The sequence below is a fragment of the Diadema antillarum genome, unplaced genomic scaffold, assembly GCF_040938485.1.
Source record: "Diadema antillarum isolate AM-2024a unplaced genomic scaffold, OU_Dant_1.0 seq00000740_RagTag, whole genome shotgun sequence".
Taxonomy (NCBI): domain Eukaryota; kingdom Metazoa; phylum Echinodermata; class Echinoidea; order Diadematoida; family Diadematidae; genus Diadema; species Diadema antillarum.
The window spans coordinates 1,971,112-1,987,049 of record NW_027271638.1 but is presented as its reverse complement, the minus strand read 5'-3'; the positions used below and the strand labels follow the sequence as shown (position 1 = coordinate 1,987,049).

Sequence of the window (15,938 nt, the reverse complement as noted above, 5' to 3'; positions counted from 1 at the left end):
AATGATTTCCTTCAGTAGTCACGGTTTCTTGACAACCTCTGTGCCACCTGAGTTAGTTGAAAGGACGAAATCTGCTGCTGTCTTATCCCATTTCACTATTGGCTTCTCACCGAGCAGTATAGCTCCAGGGGCTATGTTAGCTTGTAACGGTTTTTGAACAGTGTGTTGTAGGAAACAAAGGTCGCTGTATCTGATGGCATCAAAATAAAGGATTGTTCAGTATGTAAATTTGATGTCTTGAAGATTAATGCAGAGAGGAAGCAAGATAGTTTCCTTTGCCATTTCCGAAGATTATAGGGGAACCTCCAATACAACATGCTGGAGTCAGTAAGAGCAGCTTCTGTTCATCCTCTCTGATCACTTAAAAAGAATTTAGATGACATTTTGAAATAATTTTCCTCGTAGGTATCCAATCAGATGTATTATCTGAAAATTGTAGTGAAATTTTAGTTTGAACAAGAGCGAGCTATAAGGTATGAAAAGACCTTGATCGTGGAAAACCCGGGCATCAATCCTGGTACATCTCTCATGCAAAACGAGCGCTTTACCATCTGAGAATTGAGCTACTCTTTTAGCTCCCTAAAGGCTGGTCGCCATTGTTATTGTTGACTTGTTTTCTTCAACTTATTGCATTATTATTATTATTTTTTTGGCGAAAAAAGAAGAAGAAACAAACGTGGTCACGGGAAACTGGAGCGTTATGGCAACACATGAAAACGTCTAAAGTAGAGCCTGTTTGGTCATCTTGACGGATTAGATGCCAGTTGATATACATGGTTATATGGAATTAGAATCCGTGAATACAATTCACGTGGTATATACCTACTGACATCACATAAATACATTGAATGATGATCTACAGAGACCCCAAGCTGGCTATTCATGTGATAAGACCAGACGAGGAGATGATCAATACAGCTTCTTGAGCATATATCATAGTGATCTTCGAACTAAACCCGTTGCATTTCTTGGTGTAATACAAAATTCGCTGCATCTGATGGCAACAAAGCAAACGTTTATGTGTATTAGGCATGCATACTCGGTGTACACTCGATGCCTCGAGGATTAAAGGTGGGCCGAAGCTACGTATATTCGATCCTATGCCACTTCTGAAGACGCTAGGAAAAGTCCAAGACAGCATGTCTGGCAGCAGAAACAGCAGCTATAAAACCCCTCCAATCACCTTTAAACAATATTAAAGGCAGTTTAAAATATTTTCTTCTCATGTGTCCCGCGAGATACTATACAGTTTGAAAGTTATATGATGAACTATCAAAAGTAGAGCAGTATAAAGTGACAACAAGGAATTAAAAGAATAAAAACTTTCACCTTGGAGAGCCCGGGGATCGATCCCGGCACCTCTCGTATGCAAAACGAGCGCTCTACCATTTGAGCTAGCCCCCCTCAAGATTCTTACATGTAAAAGTAAATACTTATAGCTAACTTGCTTTCTTGAATGATTTCCTTCAGTAGTCACGGTTTCTTGACAACCTCTGTGCCACCTGAGTTAGTTGAAAGGACGAAATCTGCTGCTGTCTTATCCCATTTCACTATTGGCTTCTCACCGAGCAGTATAGCTCCAGGGGCTATGTTAGCTTGTAACGGTTTCTGAACAGTGTGTTGTAGGAAACAAAGGTCGCTGTATCTGATGGCATCAAAATAAAGGATTGTTCAGTATGTAAATTTGATGTCTTGAAGATTAATGCAGAGAGGAAGCAAGATAGTTTCATTTGCCATTTCCGAAGATTATAGGGGAACCTCCAATACAACATGCTGGAGACAGTAAGAGCAGCTTCTGTTCATCCTCTCTGATCACTTAAAAAGAATTTAGATGACATTTTGAAATAATTTTCCTCGTAGGTATCCAATCAGATGTATTATCTGAAAATTGTAGTGAAATTTTAGTTTAAACAAGAGCGAGCTATAAGGTATGAAAAGACCTTGATCGTGGAAAACCCGGGCATCAATCCTGGTACATCTCTCATGCAAAACGAGCGCTTTACCATCTGAGAATTGAGCTACTCTTTTAGCTCCCTAAAGGCTGGTCGCCATTGTTATTGTTGACTTGCTTTCTTCAACTTATTGCATTATTATTATTATTTTTTTTGGCGAAAAAAGAAGAAGAAACAAACGTGGTCACGGGAAACTGGAGCGTTATGGCAACACATGAAAACGTCTAAAGTAGAGCCTGTTTGGTCATCTTGACGGATTAGATGCCAGTTGATATACATGGTTATATGGAATTAGAATCCGTGAATACAATTCACGTGGTATATACCTACTGACATCACATAAATACATTGAATGATGATCTACAGAGACCCCAAGCTGGCTATTCATGTGATAAGACCGACGAGGAGATGATCAATACAGCTTCTTGAGCATATATCATAGTGATCTTCGAACTAAACCCGTTGCATTTCTTGGTGTAATACAAAATTCGCTGCATCTGATGGCAACAAAGCAAACGTTTATGTGTATTAGGCATGCATACTCGGTGTACACTCGATGCCTCGAGGATTAAAGGTGGGCCGAAGCTACGTATATTCGATCCTATGCCACTTCTGAAGACGCTAGGAAAAGTCCAAGACAGCATGTATGGCAGTAGAAACAGCAGCTATAAAACCCCTCCAATCACCTTTAAACAATATTAAAGGCAGTTTAAAATATTTTCTTCTCATGTGTCCCGCGAGATACTATACAGTTTGAACGTTATATGATGAACTATCAAAAGTAGAGCAGTATAAAGTGACAACAAGGAATTAAAAGAATAAAAACTTTCACCTTGGAGAGCCCGGGGATCGATCCCGGCACCTCTCGTATGCAAAACGAGCGCTCTACCATTTGAGCTAGCCCCCCTCAAGATTCTTACATGTAAAAGTAAATACTTATAGCTAACTTGCTTTCTTGAATGATTTCCTTCAGTAGTCACGGTTTCTTGACAACCTCTGTGCCACCTGAGTTAGTTGAAAGGACGAAATCTGCTGCTGTCTTATCCCATTTCACTATTGGCTTCTCACGGAGCAGTATAGCTCCAGGGGCTATGTTAGCTTGTAACGGTTTCTGAACAGTGTGTTGTAGGAAACAAAGGTCGCTGTATCTGATGGCATCAAAATAAAGGATTGTTCAGTTTGTAAATTTGATGTCTTGAAGATTAATGCAGAGAGGAAGCAAGATAGTTTCCTTTGCCATTTCCGAAGATTATAGGGGAACCTCCAATACAACATGCTGGAGACAGTAAGAGCAGCTTCTGTTCATCCTCTCTGATCACTTAAAAAGAATTTAGATGACATTTTGAAATAATTTTCCTCGTAGGTATCCAATCAGATGTATTATCTGAAAATTGTAGTGAAATTTTAGTTTAAACAAGAGCGAGCTATAAGGTATGAAAAGACCTTGATCGTGGAAAACCCGGGCATCAATCCTGGTACATCTCTCATGCAAAACGAGCGCTCTACCATCTGAGAATTGAGCTACTCTTTTAGCTCCCCTAAAGGCTGGTCGCCATTGTTATTGTTGACTTGCTTTCTTCAACTTATTGTATTATTTTTTTTTTATCGAAAAAAAGAAGAAGAAAACAAACGTGGTCACGGGAAACTGGAGCGTTATGGCAACACATGAAAACGTCTAAAGTAGAGCCTGTTTGGTCATCTTGACGGATTAGATGCCAGTTGATATACATGGTTATATGGAATTAGAATCCGTGAATCAATTCACGTGGTATATACCTACTGACATCACATAAATACATTAAATGATGATCTAAAGAGACCCCAAGCTGGCTACAGTTTTAAAGTTATATGATGAACTATCAAAAGTAGAGCAATATAAAGTGACAACAAGGAATTAAAAGAATAAAAACTTTCACCTTGGAGAGCCCGGGGATCGATCCCGGTACCTCTCGTATGCAAAACGAGCGCTCTACCATTTGAGCTAGCCCCCCTCAAGATTCTTACATGTAAAAGTAAATACTTATAGCTAACTTGCTTTCTTGAATGATTTCCTTCAGTAGTCACGGTTTCTTGACAACCTCTGTGCCACCTGAGTTAGTTGAAAGGACGAAATCTGCTGCTGTCTTATCCCATTTCACTATTGGCTTCTCACGGAGCAGTATAGCTCCAGGGGCTATGTTAGCTTGTAACGGTTTCTGAACAGTGTGTTGTAGGAAACAAAGGTCGCTGTATCTGATGGCATCAAAATAAAGGATTGTTCAGTATGTAAATTTGATGTCTTGAAGATTAATGCAGAGAAGAAGCAAGATAGTTTCCTTTGCCATTTCCGAAGATTATAGGGGAACCTCCAATACAACATGCTGGAGACAGTAAGAGCAGCTTCTGTTCATCCTCTCTGATCACTTAAAAAGAATTTAGATGACGTTTTGAAATAATTTTCCTCGTAGCTATCCAATCAGATGTATTATCTGAAAATTGTAGTGAAATTTTAGTTTAAACAAGAGCGAGCTATAAGGTATGAAAAGGCCTTGATCGTGGAAAACCCGGGCATCAATCCTGGTACATCTCTCATGCAAAACGAGCGCTCTACCATCTGATAATTGAGCTACTCTTTTAGCTCCCCTAAAGGCTGGTCCCCATTGTTATTGTTGACTTGCTTTCTTCAACTTATTTCATTATTTTTTTTTTGTCGAAAAAAGAAGAAGAAACAAACGTGGTCACGGGAAACTGGAGCGTTATGGCAACACATGAAAACGTCTAAAGTAGAGCCTGTTTGGTCATCTTGACGGATTAGATGCCAGTTGATATACATGGTTATATGGAATTAGAATCCGTGAATACAATTCACGTGGTTTATACCTACTGACATCACATAAATACATTAAATGATGATCTAAAGAGACCCCAAGCTGGCTATTCATGTGATAAGACCAGACGAGGAGATGATCAATACAGCTTCTTGAGCATATATCATAGTGACCTTCGAACTAAACCCGTTGCATTTCTTGGTGTAATACAAAATTCGCTGCATCTGATGGCAACAAAGCAAACGTTTATGTGTATTAGGCATGCATACTCGGTGTACACTCGATGCCTTGAGGATTAAAGGTGGGCCGAAGCTACGTATATTCGATCCTATGCCACTTCTGAAGACGATAGGAAAAGTCCAAGACAGCATGTCTGGCAGCAGAAACAGCAGCTATAAAACCCCTCCAATCACCTTTAAACAATATTAAAGGCAGTTTAAAATATTTTCTTCTCATGTGTCCCGCGAGATACTATACAGTTTTAAAGTTATATGATGAACTATCAAAAGTAGAGCAGTATAAAGTGACAACAAGGAATTAAAAGAATAAAAGCTTTCACCTTGGAGAGCCCGGGGATCGATCCCGGTACCTCTCGTATGCAAAACGAGCGCTCTACCATTTGAGCTAGCCCCCCTCAAGATTCTTACATGTAAAAGTAAATACTTATAGCTAACTTGCTTTCTTGAATGATTTCCTTCAGTAGTCACGGTTTCTTGACAACCTCTGTGCCACCTGAGTTAGTTGAAAGGACGAAATCTGCTGCTGTCTTATCCCATTTCACTATTGGCTTCTCACCGAGCAGTATAGCTCCAGGGGCTATGTTAGCTTGTAACGGTTTCTGAACAGTGTGTTGTAGGAAACAAAGGTCGCTGTATCTGATGGCATCAAAATAAAGGATTGTTCAGTATGTAAATTTGATGTCTTGAAGATTAATGCAGAGAGGAAGCAAGATAGTTTCCTTTGCCATTTTCGAAGATTATAGGGGAAGTTATAATACAACATGCTGGAGACAGTAAGAGCAGCTTCTGTTCATCCTCTCTAATCACTTAAAAAGAATTTAGATAACATTTTGAAATAATTTTCCTCGTAGGTATCCAATCAGATGTATTATCTGAAAATTGTAGTGAAATTTTAGTTTAAACAAGAGCGAGCTATAAGGTATGAAAAGACCTTGATCGTGGAAAACCCGGGCATCAATCCTGGTACATCTCTCATGCCAAACGAGCGCTCTACCATCTGAGAATTGAGCTACTCTTTTAGCTCCCCTAAAGGCTGGTCGCCATTGTTATTGTTGACTTGCTTTCTTCAACTTATTGCATTATTATTTTTTTTTTGTCGAAAAAAGAAGAAGAAACAAACGTGGTCACGGGAAACTGGAGCGTTATGGCAACACATGAAAACGTCTAAAGTAGAGCCTGTTTGGTCATCTTGACGGATTAGATGCCAGTTGATATACATGGTTATATGGAATTAGAATCCGTGAATACAATTCACGTGGTATATACCTACTGACATCACATAAATACATTAAATGATGATCTAAAGAGACCCCAAGCTGGCTATTCATGTGATAAGACCAGACGAGGAGGTGATCAATACAGCTTCTTGAGCATATATCATAGTGACCTTCGAACTAAACCCGTTGCATTTCTTGGCGTAATACAAAATTCGCTGCATCTGATGGCAACAAAGCAAACGTTTATGTGTATTAGCAGGGAGGTGTCACCTCCCTGGTATTAGGCATGCATACTCGGTGTACACTCGATGCCTTGAGGATTAAAGGTGGGCCGGAGCTACGTATATTCGATCTTTTGCCACTTCTGAAGACGATAGGAAAAGTCCAAGACAGCATGCTGGCAGCAGAAACAGCAGCTATAAAACCCCTCCAATCACCTTTAAACTATATTAAAGGCAGTTTAAAATATTTTCTTCTCATGTGTCCCGCGAGATACTATACAGTTTTAAAGTTATATGATGAACTATCAAAAGGAGAGCAATATAAAGTGACAACAAGGAATTAAAAGAATAAAAGCTTTCACCTTGGAGAGCCCGGGGATCGATCCCGGTACCTCTCGTATGCAAAACGAGCGCTCTACCATTTGAGCTAGCCCCCCTCAAGATTCTTACATGTAAAAGTAAATACTTATAGCTAACTTGCTTTCTTGAATGATTTCCTTCAGTAGTCACGGTTTCTTGACAACCTCTGTGCCACCTGAGTTAGTTGAAAGGACGAAATCTGCTGCTGTCTTATCCCATTTCACTATTGGCTTCTCACGGAGCAGTATAGCTCCAGGGGCTATGTTAGCTTGTAACGGTTTCTGAACAGTGTGTTGTAGGAAACAAAGGTCGCTGTATCTGATGGCATCAAAATAAAGGATTGTTCAGTATGTAAATTTGATGTCTTCAACAAGACCGAGCTATAAGGTATGAAAAGACCTTGATCGTGGAAAACCCGGGCATCAATCCTGGTACATCTCTCATGCAAAACGAGCGCTCTGCCATCTGAGAATGGAGCTAGTATTTTAGCTCCCCTAAAGGCTGGTCGCTATTGTTATTGTTGTCTTGCTTTCTTCAACAATTATTGCATTTTTTTTTGTCGAAAAAAGAAGAAACAAACGTGGTCACGGGAAACTGGAGCAATGACAACGGGATACTGGCAGACGATCCAACCCAGTATACGCCCTCTTGTTCCATTAGCATACAATACAGTTTGCGGTAATGATCGCAAATGATCGCTGTATAATACCGTTAGTCTGGATTTTAAGACAAGGTTTACTTTTTTTTCGAATTTTAGAGTTGTGTGTCATCGTCTCAACACACGGTGATTATACCATCCACAACGTTCTAATCAGAGGCATTTTGACAAGCACTTGCACGTTGCAAATATCTGTCTTTTACAATACATAGTACGCGAAGTCACGGCGTTGAAGCCTTCTGAAAGCGCAAAGATTGTCACGCTTAAGTTGCGTTCTACAAATACGCCATGTATGAAATTCGAATAATTATTGGTGAAAGTGACTTAATTCAACATGATTTAGAGAAGTTTGAGGAAATATTTTATGTTGTCTCTTTGGTCGCTAATATACGTCTCATTATTGCAAATGTTTGGAAATAAAATAAAATAAATGGACTTGGAAACTGGGCAACTGAAAGAATTTGTTTACCTATGTTATGATACTCCACAAAGTGAAATTAGAAAAAAAAAATCTTGTACGATACGAGTCCGGTCTGGAACGAAGGCTAAATTCCCTCGGCAGGATTCCCTTTGTAACAAGCTTTGTCCATCTCTATGCTTGCTGTTCAATGTTATTTCTTTTTCTCTTGGTTTCTCTTTTTTTTTTCAACGGAAGGAAATTCTTTCATTGCAACAATTCATGAATGCTTCACATGGCATGAGCTATACAGAAGGTAGGAATGTCATTAGGTATCATGCATACACAAATACAAACCCCGGTGGCCGTGAAAATTAAAGCTGCGCTTTAACTTGATAAAACTACCATGGTCGATATTGAATGTTATCCTTCGTTTTACATGGCCACTTGAAAATCGGTAAAATCATTTCATACGCACATAAACTACCAGATAGTAACTCCACTGTGTGTTCAACTTCACTTCAGTAAATAAAATAAAATCATATAAAAGATCATCATATGTTTCATTAGAACCTAACATAAAGTGAGTTATGGAAGAGTGAAGTTTGGAATGTTTTTGACAAATATGGTTGTTTTTCGCACTATCATTCTCCCTTTGCTTTAAGAAAAATAAAGATATTACAGAATTTATCGAGATAACTGCTGATGATTCAACAACTACAACCTTGCCTAAAATCCAACATCGCCGTGACGTTGTTGCAAGTTTGTACTAATTTGACACAAAGGTTAAATTATTCATTCTGCTTGATGCAATGTCTAAGACACTTCAAGTCAGACCTACCAGTAGATAAAACATTAATTCTTGAATCTACTTCATTGAATATCGGGAAGGGAATGTCTTTGCCTCTGTGTCCCACGACTGATGTTTCGGCTGCAAAAACTACATTAAAAGAAACACACAATCCTATCCACAAAAACCTTTCTCCGTTTTCGTTTTGGTGTCACAATGTGTCCTCAGTGTCAGCCAGGCAATCGGAGTTATTATGAAGACTCAGTTGGTATTTGGTCCTTGGATTACGGAGGCGGGAGGGGGGGGGGGGGACTTTTGAATTGGGATCACCTCTTGAAGTGAAAGTGAAAGGGAATCTGGATCTCAATCAAAATCTTTTCTGTTTCAGAATTTACCTCGACGCTGATTATTTCTTTCTCTCTTGAGCAGCGATAGATACGGTCGAGTGACGGTGAGCCAACTCGCCCATTGTTGATAACAAAAGAAAGCGGGCGCACACGCATAAGACCAGGCGTCCACTAGGGCGCGGACAAGACGCGGACAAGCCCCGGAATGCAAATTTGGTATTCCGCACTCCTTCGGGAACCTGTCCGCACGTTCCTGAACGTGTCCGCTCACTGTCCTAAACATGTCCGGGCGTTTCCGCACCTTCGGGAGAGAGAAAAATTTCCGCGTCCAAATTTTGATCGAGACCAAAATTTGGACGCGGAAATGAACTTCCTGACACCTTCGGCGACTTGTCCTGACGATGTCCTGAGGATGTCCCGCTTGTCCGGAACCCTTCCGCTCCTTCCGCACACGCTCCGGAAAGAATCCCGCGGTGTGGGGAAGCTTCCCGAATGAAAGCGGAAGACACCAGGAATGTTTTAGGACAGCGCGGAGCCGATGCGGATCTATATATGCAAGTGTCCGGATCCTATGCGGAAATTTTGTGATCGAGACACGAAAATGTCGACACTTTCCGCGAGCGTCATGCCAATGAAACGTAAAATGAGTAAGAAGGGAGGCGAGGCCCCCATGCAAATATCTCCATCACAGGCACACCTTTCGTCTAGTGATGAAGAACAGGTAAATCTAAGGAATTTCCGGTCCCAGAAGGCAAAGAAGAAGGTAGTAGAGACTGTGCCAAAAGCAACCAGAAAGAAGTGAAATCAGCCCCTAACTTCCTAGTAAGTTTGTTTTGATTTGATCTTTTCAGAAATTATTTTTCATCTGAGTGACTTTCCTGGTTCCTATTACTTACTATAGTACATTTTCCTTTATTTTGTTTTCGTATTATATTTGCAAACAAACCATGTTGTCCCATGTGACAGCCCAGCTGAAAAATCACAAAAGTAGGTGGAAGTACACTCAGAAAAAGAAAGCATAGAATTTTTGGCTAAATGTTAATGTATTATATAAACATGAACAAGTTGTTATTCATACGTAAATGCTTTCTAATGATACAACATATTAGAAGAAAAGACAAATTCATCACACTAAAAAGCATGAATTCAATTGCAAAGATATACCTGTGGTCTCATTACAATGTAATATCTTTGAAGCCCAAAATAACAATGAAAGCTAAAGATGATGGAGGAAAATGAAGAATTTTCTGTCACTTCAAAATTCAAGTGAAATGAGAGAAAAAGCAATAAATCATGAACTCGAAAAAGTGTTGAATTTTTGTCTTTCTTTTGTTTTGTTTTTGCTGAGTGTATATATTTAAGTGCACATTAAGCATCACAAATCATCAGAAATATTCTTTACCTGAATGATTTTCGTGGTTGTTATTACCTAATAATTTTTCTTCTCTTTTTGTTTTAGTTGCAAATAAACTCGATTGTCCAATTTGACAGCCCAGCTGAACCCCCCCCCCAAAAAAAAAAAGAGTAAAGTAAAGTAGGTTAGAAATATTTCCCCATTTTTACACTTCACTGACAATAGGCTAGTAAGCTCTAATCATGAAAAAAAAAATTCTCGGACTTGAAAATGTTCAAAAGTGATCAAAATAAGAGAGGGTTAGAGATGCACAAGGGTAAAAATCAGAGAAAGAAACACAAATTTAATGATTAGGATCATTTTGGCATGCTCTACAGAAGTATCAGACAAAACACGTACACGATGGATAAAGGACAGGTCTAAAAACAGGGAATAAAGAATATATATATATATAAGTAACAAAACTGCAACAAAGTTCATGCTGTATTCACCAACGGTTTATTTCTTGTGAAGAAATAAACCGTTGGTGAATATGTATATGTTTTTATGTATATTTATATATATATATATATATATATATATATATATATATATGGTTCAAAAAGTTTGCGAATATCCATGTGACTGCAGGCAGAGAAAATAATTGTTCTCCCAGATGAGACAAATTTTAAAAAAAAAAGAGTCGTCAGTCGACATGCAGACAATCCTATTCTTCGACTATTGGTGGTCACATTCTATTATCAAATAATATTGACCAATCATATTAATATGATATCAGCCGCTACTGCGGAAGCACAACATTGAACAAGAAGCATCAATGACGGCTAGCAGTCAAATGAGGAAAAGTCAAAGTCAGCGCCAAATTTATACCTTTCCATTTTCCTGGTATTGTCCGCAGTTTGTCCGCATGCCTAACTTGTGTTGTCCGGAAGGCATCCTGATTGTCCGCGTTCATTCCTGGTGTAATCCTAGATGTTTCCGCGCTGCCCGGCTACGATTAGCATATTCCGAGGTATTTCGCGCTTTTCCGGAGTGATTCCTAGGTTTGTCCGCAGTCAGTCCGCGGACAGTCCGCGGACAGTCCGCGGACAGTCCTAGGAATGTCCCAGGACAAGCCGATTCACAAAGTTATTCCGCGTCTGTCGCGGACAGGATGCCGAAATAACAAAATTTGCTTCCGCAACCCTTCCGTAGCTTGTCCGCGCCCAAGTGGACGTCCGCCCTAAGAAGTGAAGCCGATCTGGAATCAGATTCGGATGACTAAAGAGCCTATCTCACTGGAGGGGGCGTTGCCGCGACTGCCGCGACTAATCAGTCGCCGGGACGCATGCGACTCGAAAGACGAAGAAATGGCTTGCGCTCTCACCAAGAAATCGACCCTATAGGGCTCACACCTGTAAATAAAATGGACTGTCCCAGACCCCTTCACAAATTCGTACCAAAGATACCAAAATAAATGAAGAAAAAAATTAATTAAAAATCAATGATGTAGTTTGGCAAAAAACTGAATAGCTGTAGATATTGAGTATGAATTCCTCTACAAAGTGCATTTTGGCTGGAAGATGAAAGCTTTTCTGATGGAATTTGAGGGGACTATATTTCATTGGGTACGTGTACGGAAAATAGGTGATTTTTTGAGTGACAAGAACTCGTAGTCTGGCTTTGCGGACCCCTGGACAGAATTAGAGCAGAACAACCCACCCTGGCAATCTGATGGATGAAAGGTAATATCTCACTTATTCAGGTTAGTGAAGATGAAACACCTCATTTCTCCCAGCTATTTTACAGAATTTTTTGAAATTTGAATTTTAACACACGTCTCTATGGGGAATTATTTACCCGTGTGAGCCCTATAGGGCGACGTCCGAGACGTCTCCAAACAAGGTGACAAGTTATTATTCGCCGCGGAAGTCGCCGTGACATCTCCGAGACGTCATTTCAGTTTGAGGAGATGTCTCCGCGACGTCTTCATATCGACGTATAGGTAGGTCGCCATGGGTCTTCGCAAGGTCGCGAAGACGTCTCGGAGACGTGGCTGAACATGACCGCAACGAAGGAGATGTCTGCGAGGCCAACTATATAGAGACTGAAACAAAGTATGAAAATTGAACACGTTTAATTCTCTGGCGACTTCCCGGAGACCAGGCTAGTCTCCAGGAGATGTCGCGGAGACATCTCGGAGATGACTCCCCGACCATGCAGTGAGACTTGAGTCGCTACCAGGTGGCCAAGCCAATGAGGCAAAGAAGGGTAGACCCCTTACACTTTTCGGGGAGTAGTAATGATATTATGATTAGTGTCTGCTTCTTTCTAATGAAGAGCTTCATTCGTCATCTTCGTTATCAAAGAAAGATGAACAAAAGTGGACATCAAGGAAACTGGACATGGGAGACTGGGAAATCTCACCTTATTATTATTATCTCTCTCTCTTTCTAACCTTTTAAAGGGCAGATTGGCAGAGCATTTCGCTTTGTCTACACTTATACAAAGTCAAATTCCCTTAAAGGGACTGTACAGTACTGGTTGAGGTGGGGATTCAGGTTTATAAGTTTCCTAAGTGAGATAATGAAAAACCTCTTATGAAATATGAAAGAGCATTTCATTTCAAGAAGGATTCAACGTTTATTCGATAAAAATTGGTTTTTAAATGGCTGAGATATCCAAAAAAGTGATAATAATAAAAGGCGACAGGTCACGCCTTTTATTATTATCTCTTTGTTTCACCTTGCTTTTGGATATCTCAGCCATTTCAAAACCGATTTTCATCAAATGAACTTTTGATTCCCCTTAGAATTGCATGCTCTTTGACATCTCATAGAGTGGTTTCTGAATATCTCGCAAAACGTTAAAAGCTAAATCCTCACCTCAACCAGAACTGTACAGTCCCTTTAAAAACTAGTGCCTAAATTAGTTTACTTCATGTAAGACATAATTGATAGCTATTCTATTTACATAGGATAAATTCTTATAATAGGTGCGTACACCGATCAGCTTGTGAGCGATGACCCCTACACATTTTATCTGATTTATTTGTTATGATACGGTATAAGGTAATCAGTCTTCTCGTTGTCGCGTATGATAGTTCGTCTACAGATACAGCGATAAATAGATTAATGAATGACTGATTTACGAATCCTGTGCTCTATTTGGAGGAGTGAGCTGTCAGACGGTGCTGATTGGACGGGCCGATCAAACACCACTGTCGATAGTGGTTTAACTCACTCCATTGGTCAATATTATTGCCTGCCAGTCTCTATACCATCAGGGAGGTGTCTCACCTCCCTGATACCATCTTTGTCAAGAGTGTGGATCCACAACATTCAGGAAGATATAAATATGCATTATTTTCTTATCTGAATCAGGTGTTTCAGTTTGTTCTACTCGTTCCAGATTGTTTGTGGATCTCGATCAGTTTGGCATGTTATTTCTGGAAGGTGCATGGATTGAGCCGAAACACCAAAATTGATAAGCAAGCCTCGTACGATCTGGAGAGTCTAGGGTAGATTACCGCAACACACTTATGACAAACTATACATGCCTTCAATGAAAAAAAAGTTTTAATTCATCCCATGCACAATCTCTACAAATTCAATACTCGCTAATACTCACTAAATCGATCCAAAATGCATTAACACAACAAATTGCCAACACTGCAGTTTCTCGGGAAAATGCGACCTGTGCAACACGGGCAATATCAATTTTGAATTGAATTGAATTGAATTGGTGTTTTATTAATCAATAATGGAGGCTGAATTACAGACATTGTAAGGAGGCTGAATTACAGTGTTCCTCTTTATTATTGTACATATATGTTGTTCTATAATTTGTCTCGTATATTACATGAATCTTTTGCAAGCGTTTGAACAATATCAGTTAATGACATGTATACATTGTACTATGTTTTTGATTTTCGTTGATTGGAAATAAACTATGATTGAATTGATTGAATTGATTGATTGAATGGCCATATATACATTAAAAATGCTCACAAAATACAATGTAGCGATGAAAAAAAACCCATTAAAATAACAAAGGGTCAATCTTATTCATCAAAACCATTGCACAATTAGATCGACATATAACACAAAACAAAATCAGATATTACAGATACAATATATTACTGTTCTCAATAATTATAAAAAAAACCAATAAATTTATATTAATTATATATACTAGTCATTTATACTTATTAATTAATACAGATGATGTGTTGCCATACGGCTCAAATCAACACATTTTACGCAACAAAAATAATCAGTTTATCAAAATAAATCAAAAATAGTCAGATAAACAAAAATAATCATATAATCATAAAACTCAAATCAAGACATTTTACACAACAAAGATAATCAGTTTGATTAAAAAAAATAATATCCTCACAATCTTCTCTTCGTAATAAACATAAACTATACATGTCTCATATCAAGAAACGTTGCATCTCGGTGCTGGATTTCCTTGGTCTTTAAACCTCACATTCAATTTCTTGCTGATATCTTGTCGAAAATGACACTGTTGTTATCGGGCTAAACTTTGAATGTTCCCTTTTTAGATCGTGTTTGTGAATGGGATGTCTAAAAATCCCCCTGAAGCGTATGCTCACAAAGATGCACGAGACGAATACGACAGCGCTTTTGTTTTAGAAAAGATTATTTTGTAACATTTTTAAACAAAAATAACACCTACAAAGTAAAACATTCATACAATGCCTCAAAATGTAATATCAAAGTTGATGCCAGTAGTTTCTCGATATGGGATTGTCTCAAGAACAATAGCTCCTTTCTTTTTCCGGTCCATGCACCTAACTATAACTTCTCATTGAGATAATCAGGATTGTTGTTGGCGCATTGATAAAAGATCACACTCAAACTTTGCATTACATGCAACATACGTGTGAAGAGTCGTGTATGATCTTCGATGAGATTGCACTGAGTAAAGTCCGACGTATATCGTGTGTATTGTGAGGTTAAAGAACAAGTAGGCCTAAGCCAGAGACCCACATAAAAGTGACATAAAAACGTCAGAGTTCTGTGTACAAATGACTTTGTAATTGCTCTTGAAATTTCCCAACGTGGTGTTTGATTCATCACTGACTCAAAGTATTCGATTATAGCCTGAATTGCATGTCCTGTTCTCAGAGAACGACCTATATATCGTCAAACGAACGAAACTCCTCGTAAAACTAAAGAACTGCAACACATACTCATTACAGGCCTACATCACATAATAAGTACGGTACATGATTGCTATGTACGTATAAAGCGTGCATTGGAATCGGTGTGTGTGTGTGGCGGAGCCTCCGCCACTTTTTGCTCTTTAAAAAAAAAAAAATCTTCAAAAAAATCACAACTCCTATACGAGGGGCCTTAGTGAGCCATATTATGTATTTTTATGTATTCATGAGTTATGCATTCCAGATATATGTTTGGTTTTTGGTGTTAAATAAACTGAACTGAAGTGAACTGAACGGCATGAACAACAAAACCCACAACTTTCCGAGAGTTCCGACTGAAGGGGCTCTTAACCCCAGACCCAACCACGAATACTACCGTGATAGCCCTTCCCACTTTGCCCGCAGCATCCTCTCTAAAAATCGTTC

At 39.1% G+C, this 15,938-nt stretch overlaps 5 non-coding genes across 5 annotated transcripts; all 5 read right to left on the bottom strand.

The window, feature by feature from the left end:
- Positions 1-1,331: 1,331 nt before the first annotated feature.
- Trnaa-ugc (transfer RNA alanine (anticodon UGC)) lies at positions 1,332-1,404 on the bottom strand. The gene has a single exon. It is a non-coding gene; the product is annotated as a tRNA-Ala (tRNA).
- Positions 1,405-2,786: 1,382 nt separating this feature from the next.
- On the bottom strand, positions 2,787-2,859 carry Trnaa-ugc (transfer RNA alanine (anticodon UGC)). The gene has a single exon. It is a non-coding gene; the product is annotated as a tRNA-Ala (tRNA).
- Positions 2,860-3,870: 1,011 nt separating this feature from the next.
- Trnaa-ugc (transfer RNA alanine (anticodon UGC)) lies at positions 3,871-3,943 on the bottom strand. The gene has a single exon. It is a non-coding gene; the product is annotated as a tRNA-Ala (tRNA).
- Positions 3,944-5,320: 1,377 nt separating this feature from the next.
- Positions 5,321-5,393, bottom strand: Trnaa-ugc (transfer RNA alanine (anticodon UGC)). The gene has a single exon. It is a non-coding gene; the product is annotated as a tRNA-Ala (tRNA).
- Positions 5,394-6,800: 1,407 nt separating this feature from the next.
- Positions 6,801-6,873, bottom strand: Trnaa-ugc (transfer RNA alanine (anticodon UGC)). The gene has a single exon. It is a non-coding gene; the product is annotated as a tRNA-Ala (tRNA).
- Positions 6,874-15,938: the final 9,065 nt, after the last annotated feature.